This window comes from Hyla sarda, chromosome 1 (assembly GCF_029499605.1).
Source record: "Hyla sarda isolate aHylSar1 chromosome 1, aHylSar1.hap1, whole genome shotgun sequence".
In the NCBI taxonomy this organism is placed as follows: Eukaryota; Metazoa; Chordata; class Amphibia; order Anura; family Hylidae; genus Hyla; species Hyla sarda.
In genome coordinates, this window is record NC_079189.1 from 471,898,698 (window position 1) to 471,919,786 (window position 21,089).

General features: G+C 36.8%; 2 long non-coding RNA genes across 2 annotated transcripts in view; one reads left to right on the top strand and one right to left on the bottom strand.

Annotated features, from left to right (window-relative positions):
* Positions 1-5,077: 5,077 nt before the first annotated feature.
* On the bottom strand, positions 5,078-19,407 carry LOC130285508 (uncharacterized). The gene is made up of 3 exons (XR_008847359.1): positions 19,233-19,407; positions 17,888-17,996; positions 5,078-5,248 (listed from the first exon to the last, which is right to left on the bottom strand). It is a non-coding gene; the product is annotated as an uncharacterized LOC130285508 (long non-coding RNA).
* The window catches only part of LOC130285500 (uncharacterized), a 36,030-nt gene continuing 31,570 nt past the window's right edge, over positions 16,630-21,089 (top strand). The window contains exon 1 of the long non-coding RNA XR_008847352.1: positions 16,630-16,694. This is a non-coding gene — a long non-coding RNA (uncharacterized LOC130285500). The remainder of the gene's footprint in view (positions 16,695-21,089) is intronic.

Consider the following 21,089-nt stretch of genomic DNA (forward strand, 5'->3'; position numbering starts at 1 on the left):
ATCTTTTTTCTTATCTATACATTTTTGTAGGGGTTGGGGTTGGGGTTAATTATTTTATAAATTGTTACATTTTAGCTTTTTTTTTTTTAGATAGGATCCATGCAGAATACATTTCCATCTATGGGGACGGCAATGCACCCATGGAACCTCCGGCAATAATTATTCCAGCTAGAAATTCCTCAGTGAGTACCTAGCCTTTAATTTTTTATAAAGGGGACTTTTAACAGCGATCTTCAGATTGCTCATATAATACACTGCATTAGTATTAAAGTGCTTTGTATTATGCCCTTCAGCATCATGTTAACAGGCTATGTATTATGGCTATAGTCTTTGGCAATAATTATATATTTGAAGCAGAAAAAATATAGATTTTTCTTTACTTAGTATAGTTAAGTCTTAAATCTGCGGTCAGTCAGCAGTCTAAAGTAAACTTGTAAACTCTGCAGTCAGCTCAGTTTATTGTATTAAATATCGAAAAAGGGGATTCCTACAAATAAAACATAGAGAATTAGGATCATTAATGTTCCTAATCTCTGTACCTGAGATATGGTTGTGTTATATAAGAAGTGGTCTATAGACGATATACTTATTGACAACACACATATATCTTCATGTATAAGGGAGAGTCTATGACATCTCTGCAGGTCTAGATTTTACATCTAGCCTGATTGTTATCAGTAATTAATATAAATATTAATTACCTGTCTCGTGGTTCCTTTCTTGCAGCTGACGAGGGTATATGTCACGTTCAACTTCTCACCGGGCATCAGTCATCTGTAAAAAGACACAGGTATGATAACATGTTCCTGATACATGCTACAGACGCAAATATATATAACATTCTAGGGCCAGAACTACTCATCTCAGGCATTATGAAACCGCATAAGAAAAAGGAACAAATAAAAGATGGAACACATTGGGATCTAGATTAGTTTTTTTACTTAAAATATAATGTACATTTTTAATATATTTTTTACTAAATATTTTATCTAAAAATTTTATATTATATACAAGAGTTAATCATGTAATGGGAATATATGCCTTTTAATTTTGAAAGGGGGGAGTTTGTATTATTTTATTAAATGAGTTATGCCTCTCACATTTATGCTATGAGTATAGCTGTGATAGATTTTTGGGGGGTTTATTAATAAAAAACAAAATTTTTTTTATATTTTCTTTTCTTTATTCTGAATTGTACATTTGATAACAAAAAAGGATTTTTAAAGGGATGTTTTTGTGGGGGCGGGATTGATGTTTTTTTTTTTATAATTTTATCAACCATTTTTCATATTTTTAAAGGGGTACAGCCGTCACGCCCCTCCTATAAACTTGCAATGAGGTGAAGGGCGTGTAGTAATGAAGGGGTGGGGCTATGACGTCATGAGCTCCCAACGCCGGCTCCAGCGTTCAGAAAACTTGGTTCCAATCGCTGAGCAATGGAGTACCCCTTTAACTTTCTAACTATTCTGATAATTTTTTATTATTTTATCGACCGTTTCTTAATATTTTATACTTTTTTAACTAACCCTAATCAGTTTTATTTATTTACTTCTTTTGTATTTATTAATCTTTTTTTTCATAGTATTTCTGCCTTTCTATTTTTGTTTTTCCCATATGAGAACGACCTTTCACCCCTGATCTGATCATTTCTATGAAACACTGCCACACTATTGTAGTGCAGTGTATTATGCCTCTCAGCATTATGCTGACAGGCAGTGTATGGTTATGGCTATCATTATTTTCTTTTTTTATGGGATTATAACATATTTTGGGCATTTTTATATATTTTTTTCTTAATTTTATATTTGATACAAAAATGTTTTTAAAGGGATATTTTTGTTAAGGCGGAGTTTTAGTTTATTTTAAATATTTTTTTAGCCTTGGTTTTCTTCTTGACAGTTTTTAACTTTTCATATTAAGGGACTTAAAGCAGCCATCTTTCGATAGCTCTTATATTAATAGACTGCAGTGGTATGATATTGTCTTTCTTATGCCTCTCGGTATTATTCTAAAAGGCAATGTATGGTTATGGTATTGTCAGGGATTTTATTGTGGGTTTTTTAAACCATGAGAGGGCTTTCACCAGCGATCTACTGATTGCCTATATAATACATTGCACTAGTATTACAGTGCAGTGTATTATGGCTGTCAGCATTATTTTGCCAGCCAATGTTTAATGATGGCTAATGTGAGGGGAGGGTTGGGTTACTTTTAAAATTTTGGGGGTTACTTTTAATCTTTTTTCTTATCTATACATTTTTGTAGGGGTTGGGGTTGGGGTCAATTATTTTATAAATTGTTTAATTTTAGCTTTTTTTTTTTTTAGATAGGATCCATGCTGAATACATTGCCATCTTTGGGGACGGCAATGCACCCATGGAACCTCCGGCAATAATTATTCCAGCTAGAAATTCCTCAGTGAGAACCTAGCCTTCAATTTTTTATAAAGGGGACTTTTAACAGCGATCTTCAGATTGCTCATATAATACACTGCATTAGTATTAAAGTGCTTTGTATTATTCCCTTCAGCATCATGTCAACAGGCTATGTATTATGGCTATAGTCTTTGGCAATAATTATATATTTGAAGCAGAAAAAATATAGATTTTTCTTTACTTAGTATAGTTAAGTCTTAAATCTGCGGTCAGTCAGCAGTCTAAGGTAAACTTGTAAACTCTGCAGTCAACTCAGTTTATTGTATTAAATATCGAAAAAGGGGATTCCTACAAATAAAACATAGAGAATTAGGATCTTTAATGTTCCTAATCTCTGTACCTGAGATATGGTTGTGTTATATAAGAAGTGGTCTATAGACGATATACTTTTTGACAACACACATATATCTTCATGTATAAGGGAGAGACTATGACATCTCTGCAGGTCTAGATTTTACATCTAGCCTGATTGTTATCAGTAATTAATATAAATATTAATTACCTGTCTCATGGTTCCTTTCTTGCAGCTGACGAGGGTATATGTCACGTTCAACTTCTCACCGGGCATCAGTCATCTGTAAAAAGACACAGGTATGATAACATGTTCCTGATACATGCTACAGACGCAAATATATATAACATTCTAGGGCCAGAACTACTCATCTCAGGCATTATGAAACCGCATAAGAAAAAGGAACAAATAAAAGATGGAACACATTGGGATCTAGATTAGTTTTTTTACTTAAAATATAATGTACATTTTTAATATATTTTTTTACTAAATATTTTATCTAAAAATTTTATATTATATACAAGAGTTAATCATGTAATGGGAATATATGCCTTTTAATTTTGAAAGGGGGGAGTTTGTATTATTTTATTAAATGAGTTATGCCTCTCACATTTATGCTATGAGTATAGCTGTGATAGATTTTTGGGGGGTTTATTAATAAAAAAGAAAAATTTTTTTTATATTTTCTTTTCTTTATTCTGAATTGTACATTTGATAACAAAAAAGGATTTTTAAAGGGATGTTTTTGTGGGGGCGGGATTGATGTTTTTTTTTTATAATTTTATCAACCATTTTTCATATTTTTAAAGGGGTACAGCCGTCACGCCCCTCCTATAAACTTGCAATGAGGTGAAGGGCGTGTAGTAATGAAGGGGTGGGGCTATGACGTCATGAGCTCCCAACGCCGGCTCCAGCGTTCAGAAAACTTGGTTCCAATCGCTGAGCAATGGAGTACCCCTTTAACTTTCTAACTATTCTGATAATTTTTTATTATTTTATCGACCGTTTCTTAATATTTTATACTTTTTTAACTAACCCTAATCAGTTTTATTTATTTACTTCTTTTGTATTTATTAAGCTTTTTTTTCATAGTATTTCTGCCTTTCTATTTTTGTTTTTCCCATATGAGAACGACCTTTCACCCCTGATCTGATCATTTCTATGAAACACTGCCACACTATTGTAGTGCAGTGTATTATGCCTCTCAGCATTATGCTGACAGGCAGTGTATGGTTATGGCTATCATTATTTTCTTTTTTTATGGGATTATAACATATTTTGGGCATTTTTATATATTTTTTTCTTAATTTTATATTTGATACAAAAATGTTTTTAAAGGGATATTTTTGTTAAGGCGGAGTTTTAGTTTATTTTAAATATTTTTTTAGCCTTGGTTTTCTTCTTGACAGTTTTTAACTTTTCATATTAAGGGACTTAAAGCAGCCATCTTTCGATAGCTCTTATATTAATAGACTGCAGTGGTATGATATTGTCTTTCTTATGCCTCTCGGTATTATTCTAAAAGGCAATGTATGGTTATGGTATTGTCAGGGATTTTATTGTGGGTTTTTTAAACCATGAGAGGGCTTTCACCAGCGATCTACTGATTGCCTATATAATACATTGCACTAGTATTACAGTGCAGTGTATTATGGCTGTCAGCATTATTTTTCCAGCCAATGTTTAATGATGGCTAATGTGAGGGGAGGGTTGGGTTACTTTTAAAATTTTGGGGGTTACTTTTAATCTTTTTTCTTATCTATACATTTTTGTAGGGGTTGGGGTTGGGGTCAATTATTTTATAAATTGTTTAATTTTAGCTTTTTTTTTTTTTTAGATAGGATCCATGCAGAATACATTGCCATCTATGGGGACGGCAATGCACCCATGGAACCTCCGGCAATAATTATTCCAGCTAGAAATTCCTCAGTGAGAACCTAGCCTTCAATTTTTTATAAAGGGGACTTTTAACAGCGATCTTACACTTACACATATAATACACTGCATTAGTATTAAAGTGCTTTGTATTATTCCCTTCAGCATCATGTTAACAGGCTATGTATTATGGCTATAGTCTTTGGCAATAATTATATATTTGAAGCAGAAAAAATATAGATTTTTCTTTACTTAGTATAGTTAAGTCTTAAATCTGCGGTCAGTCAGCAGTCTAAGGTAAACTTGTAAACTCTGCAGTCAACTCAGTTTATTGTATTAAATATCGAAAAAGGGGATTCCTACAAATAAAACATAGAGAATTAGGATCTTTAATGTTCCTAATCTCTGTACCTGAGATATGGTTGTGTTATATAAGAAGTGGTCTATAGACGATATACTTTTTGACAACACACATATATCTTCATGTATAAGGGAGAGACTATGACATCTCTGCAGGTCTAGATTTTACATCTAGCCTGATTGTTATCAGTAATTAATATAAATATTAATTACCTGTCTTGTGGTTCCTTTCTTGCAGCTGACGAGGGTATATGTCACGTTCAACTTCTCACCGGGCATCAGTCATCTGTAAAAAGACACAGGTATGATAACATGTTCCTGATACATGCTACAGACGCAAATATATATAACATTCTAGGGCCAGAACTACTCATCTCAGGCATTATGAAACCGCATAAAAAAAAGGAACAAATAAAAGATGGAACACATTGGGATCTAGATTTGTTTTTTTACTTAAAATATAATGTACATTTTTTATATTTTTTTACTAAATATTTTATCTAAAAATGTTATATTATATACAAGAATTAATCATGTAATGGGAATATATGCCTTTTAATTTTGAAAGGGGGGGTTTGTATTATTTTATTAAATGAGTTATGCCTCTCACATTTATGCTATGAGTATAGCTGTGATAGATTTTTGGGGGGGTTATTTATAAAAAAAAAAAAATTATATTTTCTTTTCTTAAATCTGAATTGTACATTTGATAACAAAAAAGGATTTTTAAAGGGATGTTTTTGTGGGGCCAGGGTTGATGTTTTTTTAAAATAATTTTATCAACCATTTTTCATATTTTTAAAGGGGTACAGCCGTCACGCCCCTCCTATAAACTTGCAATGAGGTGAAGGGCATGTAGTAATGAAGGGGTGGGGCTATGACGTCATGAGCTCCCAACGCCGGCTCCAGCGTTCAGAAAACTTTGTTCCAATCGCTGAGCAATGGAGTACCCCTTTAACTTTCTAACTATTCTGAAAATTTTTTATTATTTTATCGACCGTTTCTTAATATTTTATACTTTTTTAACTAACCCTAATCAGTTTTATTTATTTATTTCTTTTGTATTTATTAATCTTTTTTTTCATAGCATTTCTGCCTTTCTATTTTTGTTTTTCCCATATGAGAACGACCTTTCACCCCTGATCTGATCATTTCTATGAAACACTGCACCACTATTGTAGTGCAGTGTATTATGCCTCTCAGAATTATGCTGACAGGCAGTGTATGGTTATGGCTATCATTATTTTCTTTTTTTATGGGATTATAACATATTTTGGGCATTTTTATATATTTTTTTCTTAATTTTATATTTGATACAAAACAGTTTTTAAAGGGATATTTTTATTAAGGCGGAGTTTTAGTTTATTTTAAATATTTTTTTTAGCCTTGGTTTTCTTCTTGATAGTTTTTAACTTTTCATATTAAGGGACTTAAAGCAGCCATCTTTCGATAGCTCTTATATTAATAGACTGCAATGGTATGACATTGTCTTTCTTATGCCTCTCGGTATTATTCTAAAAGGCAATGTATAGTTAAGGTATTGTCAGGGATTTTATTGTTGGTTTTTTAAACCATGAGAGGGCTTTCACCAGCGATCTACTGATTGCCTATATAATACATTGCACTAGTATTACAGTGCAGTGTATTATGGCTGTCAGCATTATGTTGCCAGACAATGTTTAATGATGGCTAATGTGAGGGGAGGGTTGGGTTACTTTTAACATTTTTGGGGTTACTTTTAATCTTTTTTCTTATCTATACATTTTTGTAGGGGTTGGGGTTGGGGTTAATTATTTTATAAATTGTTACATTTTAGCTTTTTTTTTTTTAGATAGGATCCATGCAGAATACATTTCCATCTATGGGGACGGCAATGCACCCATGGAACCTCCGGCAATAATTATTCCAGCTAGAAATTCCTCAGTGAGTACCTAGCCTTTAATTTTTTATAAAGGGGACTTTTAACAGCGATCTTCAGATTGCTCATATAATACACTGCATTAGTATTAAAGTGCTTTGTATTATGCCCTTCAGCATCATGTTAACAGGCTATGTATTATGGCTATAGTCTTTGGCAATAATTATATATTTGAAGCAGAAAAAATATAGATTTTTCTTTACTTAGTATAGTTAAGTCTTAAATCTGCGGTCAGTCAGCAGTCTAAAGTAAACTTGTAAACTCTGCAGTCAGCTCAGTTTATTGTATTAAATATCGAAAAAGGGGATTCCTACAAATAAAACATAGAGAATTAGGATCATTAATGTTCCTAATCTCTGTACCTGAGATATGGTTGTGTTATATAAGAAGTGGTCTATAGACGATATACTTATTGACAACACACATATATCTTCATGTATAAGGGAGAGTCTATGACATCTCTGCAGGTCTAGATTTTACATCTAGCCTGATTGTTATCAGTAATTAATATAAATATTAATTACCTGTCTCGTGGTTCCTTTCTTGCAGCTGACGAGGGTATATGTCACGTTCAACTTCTCACCGGGCATCAGTCATCTGTAAAAAGACACAGGTATGATAACATGTTCCTGATACATGCTACAGACGCAAATATATATAACATTCTAGGGCCAGAACTACTCATCTCAGGCATTATGAAACCGCATAAGAAAAAGGAACAAATAAAAGATGGAACACATTGGGATCTAGATTAGTTTTTTTACTTAAAATATAATGTACATTTTTAATATATTTTTTACTAAATATTTTATCTAAAAATTTTATATTATATACAAGAGTTAATCATGTAATGGGAATATATGCCTTTTAATTTTGAAAGGGGGGAGTTTGTATTATTTTATTAAATGAGTTATGCCTCTCACATTTATGCTATGAGTATAGCTGTGATAGATTTTTGGGGGGTTTATTAATAAAAAACAAAATTTTTTTTATATTTTCTTTTCTTTATTCTGAATTGTACATTTGATAACAAAAAAGGATTTTTAAAGGGATGTTTTTGTGGGGGCGGGATTGATGTTTTTTTTTTTATAATTTTATCAACCATTTTTCATATTTTTAAAGGGGTACAGCCGTCACGCCCCTCCTATAAACTTGCAATGAGGTGAAGGGCGTGTAGTAATGAAGGGGTGGGGCTATGACGTCATGAGCTCCCAACGCCGGCTCCAGCGTTCAGAAAACTTTGTTCCAATCGCTGAGCAATGGAGTACCCCTTTAACTTTCTAACTATTCTGAAAATTTTTTATTATTTTATCGACCGTTTCTTAATATTTTATACTTTTTTAACTAACCCTAATCAGTTTTATTTATTTATTTCTTTTGTATTTATTAATCTTTTTTTTCATAGCATTTCTGCCTTTCTATTTTTGTTTTTCCCATATGAGAACGACCTTTCACCCCTGATCTGATCATTTCTATGAAACACTGCACCACTATTGTAGTGCAGTGTATTATGCCTCTCAGAATTATGCTGACAGGCAGTGTATGGTTATGGCTATCATTATTTTCTTTTTTTATGGGATTATAACATATTTTGGGCATTTTTATATATTTTTTTCTTAATTTTATATTTGATACAAAACAGTTTTTAAAGGGATATTTTTATTAAGGCGGAGTTTTAGTTTATTTTAAATATTTTTTTTAGCCTTGGTTTTCTTCTTGATAGTTTTTAACTTTTCATATTAAGGGACTTAAAGCAGCCATCTTTCGATAGCTCTTATATTAATAGACTGCAATGGTATGACATTGTCTTTCTTATGCCTCTCTGTATTATTCTAAAAGGCAATGTATAGTTAAGGTATTGTCAGGGATTTTATTGTTGGTTTTTTAAACCATGAGAGGGCTTTCACCAGCGATCTACTGATTGCCTATATAATACATTGCACTAGTATTACAGTGCAGTGTATTATGGCTGTCAGCATTATGTTGCCAGCCAATGTTTAATGATTGCTAATGTGAGGGGAGGGTTGGGTTACTTTTAACATTTTTGGGGTTACTTTTAATCTTTTTTCTTATCTATACATTTTTGTAGGGGTTGGGGTTAATTATTTTATAAATTGTTACATTTTAGCTTTTTTTTTTTTTAGATAGGATCCATGCAGAATACATTTCCATCTATGGGGACGGCAATGCACCCATGGAACCTCCGGCAATAATTATTCCAGCTAGAAATTCCTCAGTGAGTACCTAGCCTTTAATTTTTTATAAAGGGGACTTTTAACAGCGATCTTCAGATTGCTCATATAATACACTGCATTAGTATTAAAGTGCTTTGTATTATGCCCTTCAGCATCATGTTAACAGGCTATGTATTATGGCTATAGTCTTTGGCAATAATTATATATTTGAAGCAGAAAAAATATAGATTTTTCTTTACTTAGTATAGTTAAGTCTTAAATCTGCGGTCAGTCAGCAGTCTAAAGTAAACTTGTAAACTCTGCAGTCAGCTCAGTTTATTGTATTAAATATCGAAAAAGGGGATTCCTACAAATAAAACATAGAGAATTAGGATCATTAATGTTCCTAATCTCTGTACCTGAGATATGGTTGTGTTATATAAGAAGTGGTCTATAGACGATATACTTATTGACAACACACATATATCTTCATGTATAAGGGAGAGTCTATGACATCTCTGCAGGTCTAGATTTTACATCTAGCCTGATTGTTATCAGTAATTAATATAAATATTAATTACCTGTCTCGTGGTTCCTTTCTTGCAGCTGACGAGGGTATATGTCACGTTCAACTTCTCACCGGGCATCAGTCATCTGTAAAAAGACACAGGTATGATAACATGTTCCTGATACATGCTACAGACGCAAATATATATAACATTCTAGGGCCAGAACTACTCATCTCAGGCATTATGAAACCGCATAAGAAAAAGGAACAAATAAAAGATGGAACACATTGGGATCTAGATTAGTTTTTTTACTTAAAATATAATGTACATTTTTAATATATTTTTTACTAAATATTTTATCTAAAAATTTTATATTATATACAAGAGTTAATCATGTAATGGGAATATATGCCTTTTAATTTTGAAAGGGGGGAGTTTGTATTATTTTATTAAATGAGTTATGCCTCTCACATTTATGCTATGAGTATAGCTGTGATAGATTTTTGGGGGGTTTATTAATAAAAAACAAAAAAAATTTTTATATTTTCTTTTCTTTATTCTGAATTGTACATTTGATAACAAAAAAGGATTTTTAAAGGGATGTTTTTGTGGGGGCGGGATTGATGTTTTTTTTTTTATAATTTTATCAACCATTTTTCATATTTTTAAAGGGGTACAGCCGTCACGCCCCTCCTATAAACTTGCAATGAGGTGAAGGGCGTGTAGTAATGAAGGGGTGGGGCTATGACGTCATGAGCTCCCAACGCCGGCTCCAGCGTTCAGAAAACTTGGTTCCAATCGCTGAGCAATGGAGTACCCCTTTAACTTTCTAACTATTCTGATAATTTTTTATTATTTTATCGACCGTTTCTTAATATTTTATACTTTTTTAACTAACCCTAATCAGTTTTATTTATTTACTTCTTTTGTATTTATTAATCTTTTTTTTCATAGTATTTCTGCCTTTCTATTTTTGTTTTTCCCATATGAGAACGACCTTTCACCCCTGATCTGATCATTTCTATGAAACACTGCCACACTATTGTAGTGCAGTGTATTATGCCTCTCAGCATTATGCTGACAGGCAGTGTATGGTTATGGCTATCATTATTTTCTTTTTTTATGGGATTATAACATATTTTGGGCATTTTTATATATTTTTTTCTTAATTTTATATTTGATACAAAAATGTTTTTAAAGGGATATTTTTGTTAAGGCGGAGTTTTAGTTTATTTTAAATATTTTTTTAGCCTTGGTTTTCTTCTTGATAGTTTTTAACTTTTCATATTAAGGGACTTAAAGCAGCCATCTTTCGATAGCTCTTATATTAATAGACTGCAGTGGTATGATATTGTCTTTCTTATGCCTCTCGGTATTATTCTAAAAGGCAATGTATGGTTATGGTATTGTCAGGGATTTTATTGTGGGTTTTTTAAACCATGAGAGGGCTTTCACCAGCGATCTACTGATTGCCTATATAATACATTGCACTAGTATTACAGTGCAGTGTATTATGGCTGTCAGCATTATTTTGCCAGCCAATGTTTAATGATGGCTAATGTGAGGGGAGGGTTGGGTTACTTTTAAAATTTTGGGGGTTACTTTTAATCTTTTTTCTTATCTATACATTTTTGTAGGGGTTGGGGTTGGGGTTGGGGTCAATTATTTTATAAATTGTTTAATTTTAGCTTTTTTTTTTTTTAGATAGGATCCATGCAGAATACATTGCCATCTTTGGGGACGGCAATGCACCCATGGAACCTCCGGCAATAATTATTCCAGCTAGAAATTCCTCAGTGAGAACCTAGCCTTCAATTTTTTATAAAGGGGACTTTTAACAGCGATCTTCAGATTGCTCATATAATACACTGCATTAGTATTAAAGTGCTTTGTATTATTCCCTTCAGCATCATGTCAACAGGCTATGTATTATGGCTATAGTCTTTGGCAATAATTATATATTTGAAGCAGAAAAAATATAGATTTTTCTTTACTTAGTATAGTTAAGTCTTAAATCTGCGGTCAGTCAGCAGTCTAAGGTAAACTTGTAAACTCTGCAGTCAACTCAGTTTATTGTATTAAATATCGAAAAAGGGGATTCCTACAAATAAAACATAGAGAATTAGGATCTTTAATGTTCCTAATCTCTGTACCTGAGATATGGTTGTGTTATATAAGAAGTGGTCTATAGACGATATACTTTTTGACAACACACATATATCTTCATGTATAAGGGAGAGACTATGACATCTCTGCAGGTCTAGATTTTACATCTAGCCTGATTGTTATCAGTAATTAATATAAATATTAATTACCTGTCTCGTGGTTCCTTTCTTGCAGCTGACGAGGGTATATGTCACGTTCAACTTCTCACCGGGCATCAGTCATCTGTAAAAAGACACAGGTATGATAACATGTTCCTGATACATGCTACAGACGCAAATATATATAACATTCTAGGGCCAGAAATACTTATCTCAGGCATTATGAAACCGCATAAAAAAAAGGAACAAATAAAAGATGGAACACATTGGGATCTAGATTAGTTTTTTTTAATATTTTTTCGACTAAATATTTTATCTAAAAATGTTATATTATATACAAGAGTTAATCATGTAATGGGAATATATGCCTTTTAATTTTGAAAGGGGGAGTTTGTATTATTTTATTAAATGATTTATGCCTCTCACATTTATGCTATGAGTATAGCTGTGATAGATTTTTGGAGGGTTTACTTATAAAAAAAATGTTTTATATTTTCTTTTCTTTATTCTGAATTGTACATTTGATAACAAAAAAGGATTTTTAAAGGGATGTTTTTGTGGGGGCGGGGTTGATGTTTTTTTAAATAATTTTATCTACCATTTTTCATATTTTTAAAGGGGTACAGCCGTCACGCCCCTCCTATAGACTTGCATTGAGGTGAAGGGCGTGAAGTAATGAAAGGGTGGGGCTATGACGTCATGAGCTCCCAACGCCGGCTCCAGCGTTCGGAAAAGTTTGTTCCAATCGCTGAGCAATGGAGTACCCCCTTAACTTTCTAACTATTCTGCTAATCTTTTATTGTTTTATCGACCGTTTCTTAATATTTTATACTTTTTTAACTAACCCTAATCAGTTTTATTTATTTATTTACTTCTTTTGTATTTATGAATCTGTTTTTTCATAGCATTTCTGCCTTGCACCACTGTTGTAGTGCAGTGTATTATTTTTCTACAAAAAACGTTTTTTAAAGGAATATTTTTGTTCAGGCGGAGGTTTAGTTTTTTTGAAATATTTTATTAGCCTTGTTTTACTTCTTATTAGTTTCCAACTATTCCCATTAAGGGACTTAAAGCAGCCATCTTTCGATAGCTCTTATATTAATAGACTGCAGTGGTATGACAGTGTCTTTCTTATGCCTCTCGGTATAATTCTAAAAGGCAATATATGGTTATGGTATTGTCAGGGGTTTTATTGTGGGTTTTCTCTATCGGCTCCATTGGGTGGACACAGACCTTGGGTATATGCTGTTGTTGCTAGGAGACTTGACACTATGGAAACCAAAAAGGTCGGCTCCTCCCAGCAGGATATACCCACCTACAGAGCCTGAGGTAATCAGTTTTAGCTTAGTGTCTGCAGGAGAAAGACCTGGTCAAACATTTTTTATTTTCCTGATTAGGGACGTTTAGTTTCTTATTCCCTTTTCTATACCTGTTTTTAGGTTGGGACACAGGAACATAGCGTTCACTGTTTCCCCATTTGCGATTAAGGGGGCACAGGCATCGTGGACGTACTGTTAACCCCCTCTCACCAACGGTCAGCGCCTGGGGTTGTACCTCATGGGTCCGGGTCCCCCACTTTTCCCTGCTCGTCTCGCTGTTACAGCTCGGCATGATGAGGTGACTAAAAGTTGACTGAAGACTTCATTGGGTAAGTTCTTCTAAATGAGGTGAGTATTTTCCCCCCTTTTCTTACAGGTTTTAGGGACTTTCAACCTCTGGAGACCCCCTGTTTTGGGCTCACTCCTCTTTATTATTGCCTAAGGATGTGGGGACCTTTTTCAATGAAGTGGGTCTGTTAACCCACCTTTTTTCTTACTTTCCCGGAATCTCCCTACCACAGGAACTGGTCTGGGGCCAAAAGGTATTTGTCAGTGGTGTAGGACTGTCTCGGCTCCTGTCTGTTCAGGCGCCGATGCTTAACCACTTGCAGTTCTTTTTCCTCAGCAGCCGCGGCTGCCCACTTCTCCCTTCCCCGCTCTCACATGTGCACCGGCATCGGATCCGGCCGCATCATGTGTCAATGCGACGGGGGTTTAGAGAGCGGGTGCCATTATCACCAGCCATGTTATTATCTTTGCGCCGGGCATTTGCAGACTCTAGCTCTGCCCACCCGCGGCCGGTGGGGATCGCGCTCTATGAGGTACAGGCGCACAAATTACTTCTGCCAATTTGCGAAGTGGGTGTGAGAGGGGCTCTAGGACCAATCAGAGGCACCCTAGTCTAATCCTGCCCCACTTCTCATTGGTCCTGCTTGCCCCTGCCTCTCTCTCTCAGCAGCTGACTAAAGTTCTCCTCACAGCAGCTGCCCTGTTAGAGACACAGACACTGGTGAGACTGTTTCATTTTTTACTATGTCTGAGCCAAGAACTGTTCCTCCATCTAAGCAGGTAACTGGGACCCTGGTCACCTATTATACTTGCTGCAACACTAAAATGTCTTGTTCTGCTGAACCCACTTGTTCCGCCTGCACCACTGCACCCCCTGACCCCCCTGGTTTTTCTACTCAGGATGCTCCCCAAGACCCAGTGGGCTTGGCTATCCCCCCAGGTTGGGTGTCCTCCCTCTCCCAGTCTATTTCCAACTTGGCGCAGGTCTCCCGTTCCATGATGACTGCCTTGGAGAGGTCCTCCTTACACCGGAGACCCGCTCTCTTTCTTACTATGCTTAATGCTCTCACAAGCGTCATAGGGGTATTTCCTTGGACTCATCCCCAGACTCTAGCAGACGCAGGCGCTCCCCTCACAGGTGTCGCCCCTCTGCTCCAGCTTCCTACACGCATCTCTCTTCCAGAGGACGCTCCTCTGGTCACCATTCTGGATCTCCAGATCAGAGTACCAGGTCAGAGTTGCCTTCTTCCAAGGCTGCCTCCACTCGTTCCCACTCTCCTGGAGAACTTGTAGATGAGGCTTCTGATTCTGCCTCTGACTAAGAGGACCGAACAGATACAACGGACAGGGTGGACACACTGGTTTCGGCCATAAGGGACACCTTCCATCTAGAGGACCCAGGAACTTCAACGTAGCTCCAGAAGTTTCCTTTCACCGTGCCCGACCGGCACCAAAGGTTTTCAGCTCTCATGCTGAATTTGAAGCCTTACTGGAATCTGCCTGGAGGTACCCTGATAAGAAGTTTCAGGAAGCAAAGAAGGTTCAAGCGCAGTATCCCTTCGCCATGGACCTCATTACTCGGTGGACCTCCCCTCCAATTGTGGATCCCCCGATCTCCCACCTGTCAAAGACGACTATTCTGCCGTTAGCTGATGCAGCCTCCTTCAAGGACCCGGCGGACAAGAAAGTGGAGACCTTGGAAAAATTTGCCTTTGAAACAGCCGGTTCTTCACTCCTTCCTGAATTTGCTTCTGCCTGGGTATCTAAAGCCCTTTCAGTCTGGGCTTCCCAACTCCGCCAGGGTATCCTTTCTGGGTCTCCTGCGGAGGACTTGGCTGATTTAGCTCTCCAACTTTCCAAAGCTGAAGACTTTCTGTGTTCTGCTTCCATGCAGTCGGCCCGCTGTGCTGCCTTTGCCACAGGCAACCTGGTGGCCGATCCATGTGGCTCAAAGCCTGGGATGCGGACGCCACTTCCAAGAAGTCTCTGACTGAACTTCCCTTTACTGGTTCTCGGCTCTTTGGTAAGCGCCTAGATGAAATTATCTCAGAGGCGACTGGGGGTAAAAGTTCCTTACTACCTCAGAATAAGGCTCGCAGTACTGCTTCCCGTCGCAAGTCAACCTCCTTTTGGTCCTTTCGGACCTTTGCTGCCAATAAGGGGGCCAGGCAGGCAACTTCACGGGACAAGAAGGCTTCCTCCTTCCAAACCCGTCCTGCTGGATAAACAGCAGCACTCCACTGTCGGGAAAAAAGTGGTGTTTACTTTACCCAAACATGAGGCGACATTTCGGCTAGCTCACCCAGCCATTTTCAAACCGCTTGATAATGGCTGGGTGAGCTGGCCGAAATGTTGTTTCATGTTTGAGCGAAATAAACACCACTTTTTTCACGGCACTGGAGTGCCTCTATTTTTTAAAATTTTTCTATCTATCTATTTATCCATCTATCTTTATCAGTGTTTCCTAACGCTGTGTCCCTCAAACACCTACCCACAGATCATCCCTGCCCCCCCCTTTTTTCAGCACTATCCCTGTAGCCACCCCTTCTCCCCCCCCAGTACCATCCCTGCTCACCCCTCACTTTCTTACCAGGGTTCCTCCAGCTGTTACAAAACTACAACTACCAGCATGTTGGGAGGGTTGGGAAACATTGATAAAGATAGCTAGATAGATAGCTAGATAGATAGATAGATCAGTGTTTCCTGAAGAGAGTGCCTCCAGCTGTTGCAAAACTACAATTTCCAGCATGCTGGAGTCACCCTGGCTACGAACCATTGATCTATGTCCTATATCTATTCCCTATCTATCTATCCATATATCTATCTATGTCAGTGTTTCCCAACCATGGTGCCTCCAGTGGTAGCAAGATTTTTTTTTTTTTTTTTTAAGAGTCGAGGAAGGTAGCAAGACTACAACTCCAAGCATGCTGGCAGTTGTAGTTTTTCAACTGCTGAAGGCAATCTGTTCAGAAAACACTGATCCATGCCCTATCTATCTATCTCAGTGAGAGATATAAGATTACTAATCCTCCATGTACCTGCATTGTTTTGATAACTGTTGCCCTTGGTTACGGCCTACTATGGCAGGGTAACACATGCTCAGTTCACCTGCAGTCTCCTGAAGGTAATGGCAGTTTGTCTCCACTGTGCTTATAAGCAAGGGGGATTGTGGGAAGTATGCTCTGCCTGGCAACAGAAGGGTTAGGGCTCAGAGGAAATTTGGTGATCAGATCCATGGGGGAGAAGAACTCTACAGGGATGTAAGTTATTTTCCTTAAAAACAGCACATTTGTTTCCCTTTACATATATTTATGGGGCACACATCTGATTTTACTCAATTTGTTCTGTGGGACAATCCTGTTAAAGAAAAATCATTGTATGCATTCCTTTTTATGATTCAGTATTAATAGTCATACATGAAATCTAGCATTATAATAGTGAAATATACATTATTCCAGCCTAAATTCTTGTTTTAGGTTATAACAGAAGGTCATGTTAAAGGTCAGAGATCTCTTATATTACTTCCCTGTTACCCCCATTAGTAGGTCACATACACTGAACATATGGGTGTGTTTTAGACATTTAGGTGCTTTTCCCTTTCTATGTATGGAAAACTATAGATATAGGGGGAGATTTAGCAAAACCAGTGCAGAGGAAAAGTTGACCAGTTGCCAGTAGCAACCAACAAGATTGCTTCTTTCATTTTAAAAAAAAAGGCTTCTGAAAACTGAAAGAATCAATCTGATTGTTGCTATGTGCAAAGGCTCCACTCTTCCTCTACACAGATTTTGATGATTCTCCCTCATAGACTCAATGGCCCTTATTTACTAAGAGTGTTGTGTAGGTTTATTTGTGGGTTTTGATTCCCTACAATTTTTTCCCCACAGTATTTACTAAGGTTTCCCTACATTTTGCTTTTTTTTACACATGCTCTGATCTGTCTGGTTTTCCTCAGCTCATATCCACTATGTTTTCTGTGGAAACCTTAGTAAATATGTTGGGTTTTTATGAAAATGTCAGGAACACGCCCCTTTTCTGTGACCACTGTCCCTTTTCTCAACAGCTATGCCCCTTTTTTGGGATTTCTCAGTAAAATGGAGAGTTGGTCGGGTTTTTCATATCTTGCACAAAAAGAATTCTGGCGCAAAAAGACAGAATTCTGGCGCAGATTCTGGCGCAGACAGAATTTCTGGCGCCCAACCCGACAAAATATGTTGGGTTTACAATAGTAAATCAGGACCAATATACTTACACCCCCAACTCTTTGTCTAATAGAATTGAATAAACAGTATATACTTGGTCTATTGTGAACATCAGCAAAGTGTCTAGTTAAATAATTAGATTTGATACAATTTACATTATTATTTTGACACGTTATATTTAATAGATCTAGTCATCATTTGCAAGTCTAGAACTCTAGATGTATTCTGACCAATATTTAGGATTTATGTACCTCTCCGGTGTCATCTTGTCCTCTTCCTCATCTCCTGCTCCTTGTGTGCGCTCCCTCTGATAGCTAAAGCCTGAACTGTACTAGTGGCTGGTACAGATAACTCCAAACACTTGATGACGTCACGTGTGATGTCATAAGGGAAGATTAACAAAGAAAGCCGGCAAGGCCACTGTATGATTCTATATGGTTAGTTTTAATGGGATCTGTCAGGCTTCCATTATCTAACATTTTAGAGGAGCATTTTAGACAATTTAAAGGAGCGGCGGCATCGGAAGTGAGTGATCATCACTGTGGCCTGCTAGAAGTTACAAAACTACAACTCCCAGCATGCTGTGGTCTCCAAACTGTGGTTTCCAGATGTTGCAAAACTACTCTCAGGCATGCTGGGAGTTGTAGTTCTGTAACATCTGGCCCTTCAGATGTTGCAGAACTAAAACTCCCAGCATGTCTGCACAGTCTTGGCATGCTGGTAGTTGTCGTTTTGCAACATCTGGAGGGGCACTGTTTGAAGACCACTATACAGATGTTGCAAACTACAATTCCCAGCATGCCCAGACAGTCAGGCTTGCTGGGCGTTGTAGTTCTGCAACATCTGGCCCTTCAGATGTTGCCGAACTACCACTCCAACCATGCCTGGACAGTGTTTCTTAACTCTGTGCCCCCCCAAACACCCCCCACACAGACACCATCCCTGCCCCCCGCTCCCCAGCACCATCCCTGCTTACCCCCATCCCTGCTCACAAGAAAATTCAATGTATGCACTTCTTTTTATGATTCAGTATTGCTATGTGCAACTGCTCCACTCTTCCTCTACACAGATTTTGATAATTATCCCTCATAGACTTAATATACGCATACAGTACTTACACCCCTTAACTCTTTGTGTAATAGAATTGAATAAACAGTATATACTTGATCATTTGTGAACATCAGCAAAGTGTCTAGTTAAATAATTTAAAAAATTAGGAGCAAAGCAGCACTATCCACTCCAAGTAAGATGATGAAGTGGTGCCCGCAGAGTCCAGACCTTGGTCAGGGGTCCATATAAAAATAGAAGAAATATCCGCAGCACACACGTATTAGTGAAAAATCAAACAGTGGTTTCTTCCATCAGAAAAAACATGATTGTAGGGAACTTCCCTACACTCATGTTTTTTCTGATGGAATAAACCACCGTTTGATTTTTCACTAATACGTGTGTGCTGCGGATATTTCTTCTAGTTAAATAATTAGATTTAATACAATTTACATTATTATTTTGACACGTTATATTTAATAGATCTAGTCATCATTTGCAAGTCTAGAACTCTAGATGTATTCTGACCAATATTTAGGATTTATGTACCTCTCCGGTGTCATCTTGTCCTCTTCCTCATCTCCTGCTCCTTGTGTGCGCTCCCTCTGATAGCTAAAGCCTGAACTGTACTAGTGGCTGGTACAGATAACTCCAAACACTTGATGACGTCACGTGTGATGTCATAAGGGAAGATTAACAAAGAAAGTTGGCAAGGCCACTGTATGATTCTATATGGTTAGTTTTAATGGGATCTGTCAGGCTTCCATTATCTAACATTTTAGAGGAGCATTTTAGACAATTTAAAGAAGCGGCGGCATCGGAGGTGAGTGATCATCACTGTGGCCTGCTAGAAGTTACAAAACTACAACTCCCAGCATGCAGTGGTCTCCAAACTGTGGTTTCCAGATGTTGCAAAACTACTCTCAGGCATGCTGGGAGTTGTAGTTCTGTAACATCTGGCCCTTCAGATGTTGCAGAACTAAAACTCCCAGCATGTCTGCACAGTCTTGGCATGCTGGTAGTTGTCGTTTTGCAACATCTGGAGGGGCACGGTTTGAAGACCACTATACAGATGTTGCAAACTACAATTCCCAGCATGCCCAGACAGTCAGGCTTGCTGGGCGTTGTAGTTCTGCAACATCTGGCCCTTCAGATGTTGCCGAACTACCACTCCAACCATGCCTGGACAGTGTTTCTTAACTCTGTGCCCCCCAAACACCCCCCACACAGACACCATCCCTGCCCCCCGCTCCCCAGCACCATCCCTGCTTACCCCCATCCCTGCTCACAAGAAAATTCAATGTATGCACTTCTTTTTATGATTCAGTATTGCTATGTGCAACTGCTCCACTCTTCCTCTACACAGATTTTGATAATTATCCCTCATAGACTTAACATACGCATACAGTACTTACACCCCTTAACTCTTTGTGTAATAGAATTGAATAAACAGTATATACTTGGTCATTTGTGAACATAAGCAAAGTGTCAAGTTAATGTCTAGTAAAAAAATTAATAAAACTTTTGTTATAAAAAAGATAAATTTCATTAAATACAATTTTTTCCATCACTACTGTTTCTTTTTTATTATTGTTTTTTTAAGGTACCCTATGAAATTTTAATAAAAAAGGTATCTCCATCACTTTTTTGGATCGCTAAAGTCCAAAAAAGAATAAAAACCGCCTGAAAAAAAAAACAAAGTTAAAACCCACATGGCGTTTTTCTTGGCGTTTTTTCACTCCCATAGACTTCTATGGGAGGAAAACGCCAAGATTTTCCAGAAAAAAACACCAAGGTCTCGACAAGAGGTCTTTTTTTAAAAACTGCCAAGGAGCCCAAAAAGATAAAAAAAAAGCCAAACTGAAAAACGCCAAGTAGATTTGGCATTTTGCAGTTCCCTATTAACTTGCAGCTAACATCTGGCCGCAGCGTTTTTTCACAAAAAAAAAACAAAAAAAAACGTCATGCGGCAGAATGGGCATTCTGATTAAGAATTTTTCGTGAAAATTTGGTAAATTGCTGCTATACTTTGAAGCTCTCTAATGTGTTCAAAAAGTAAAAACATGTCAACTTTATGACTCCAACATAAAGTAGACGTATTATATATGTGAATCAATATATCATTTATTTGTCATGTCCATTTTCCTTACAAGCAGAGAGTTAGAAAATGCTAATTTTTTGCACAAAGAAATGATGCTAGTATCGACGAAAAATTTCCACTAACATAAAATAGAATATGTCACGAAAAAAATTGAATGTCGGAATCAAATTCATAAGTAAAAGCATCCCAGAGGTATTAATGCATAAAGTGACAGAGATCAGATTTGCAAAAAATGCTCTGGCCCTTAGAGTCAAAATGGGCTCCGTCCCCAAGGGGTTAAGGAATGTTGTGCTATAAATAAAAAA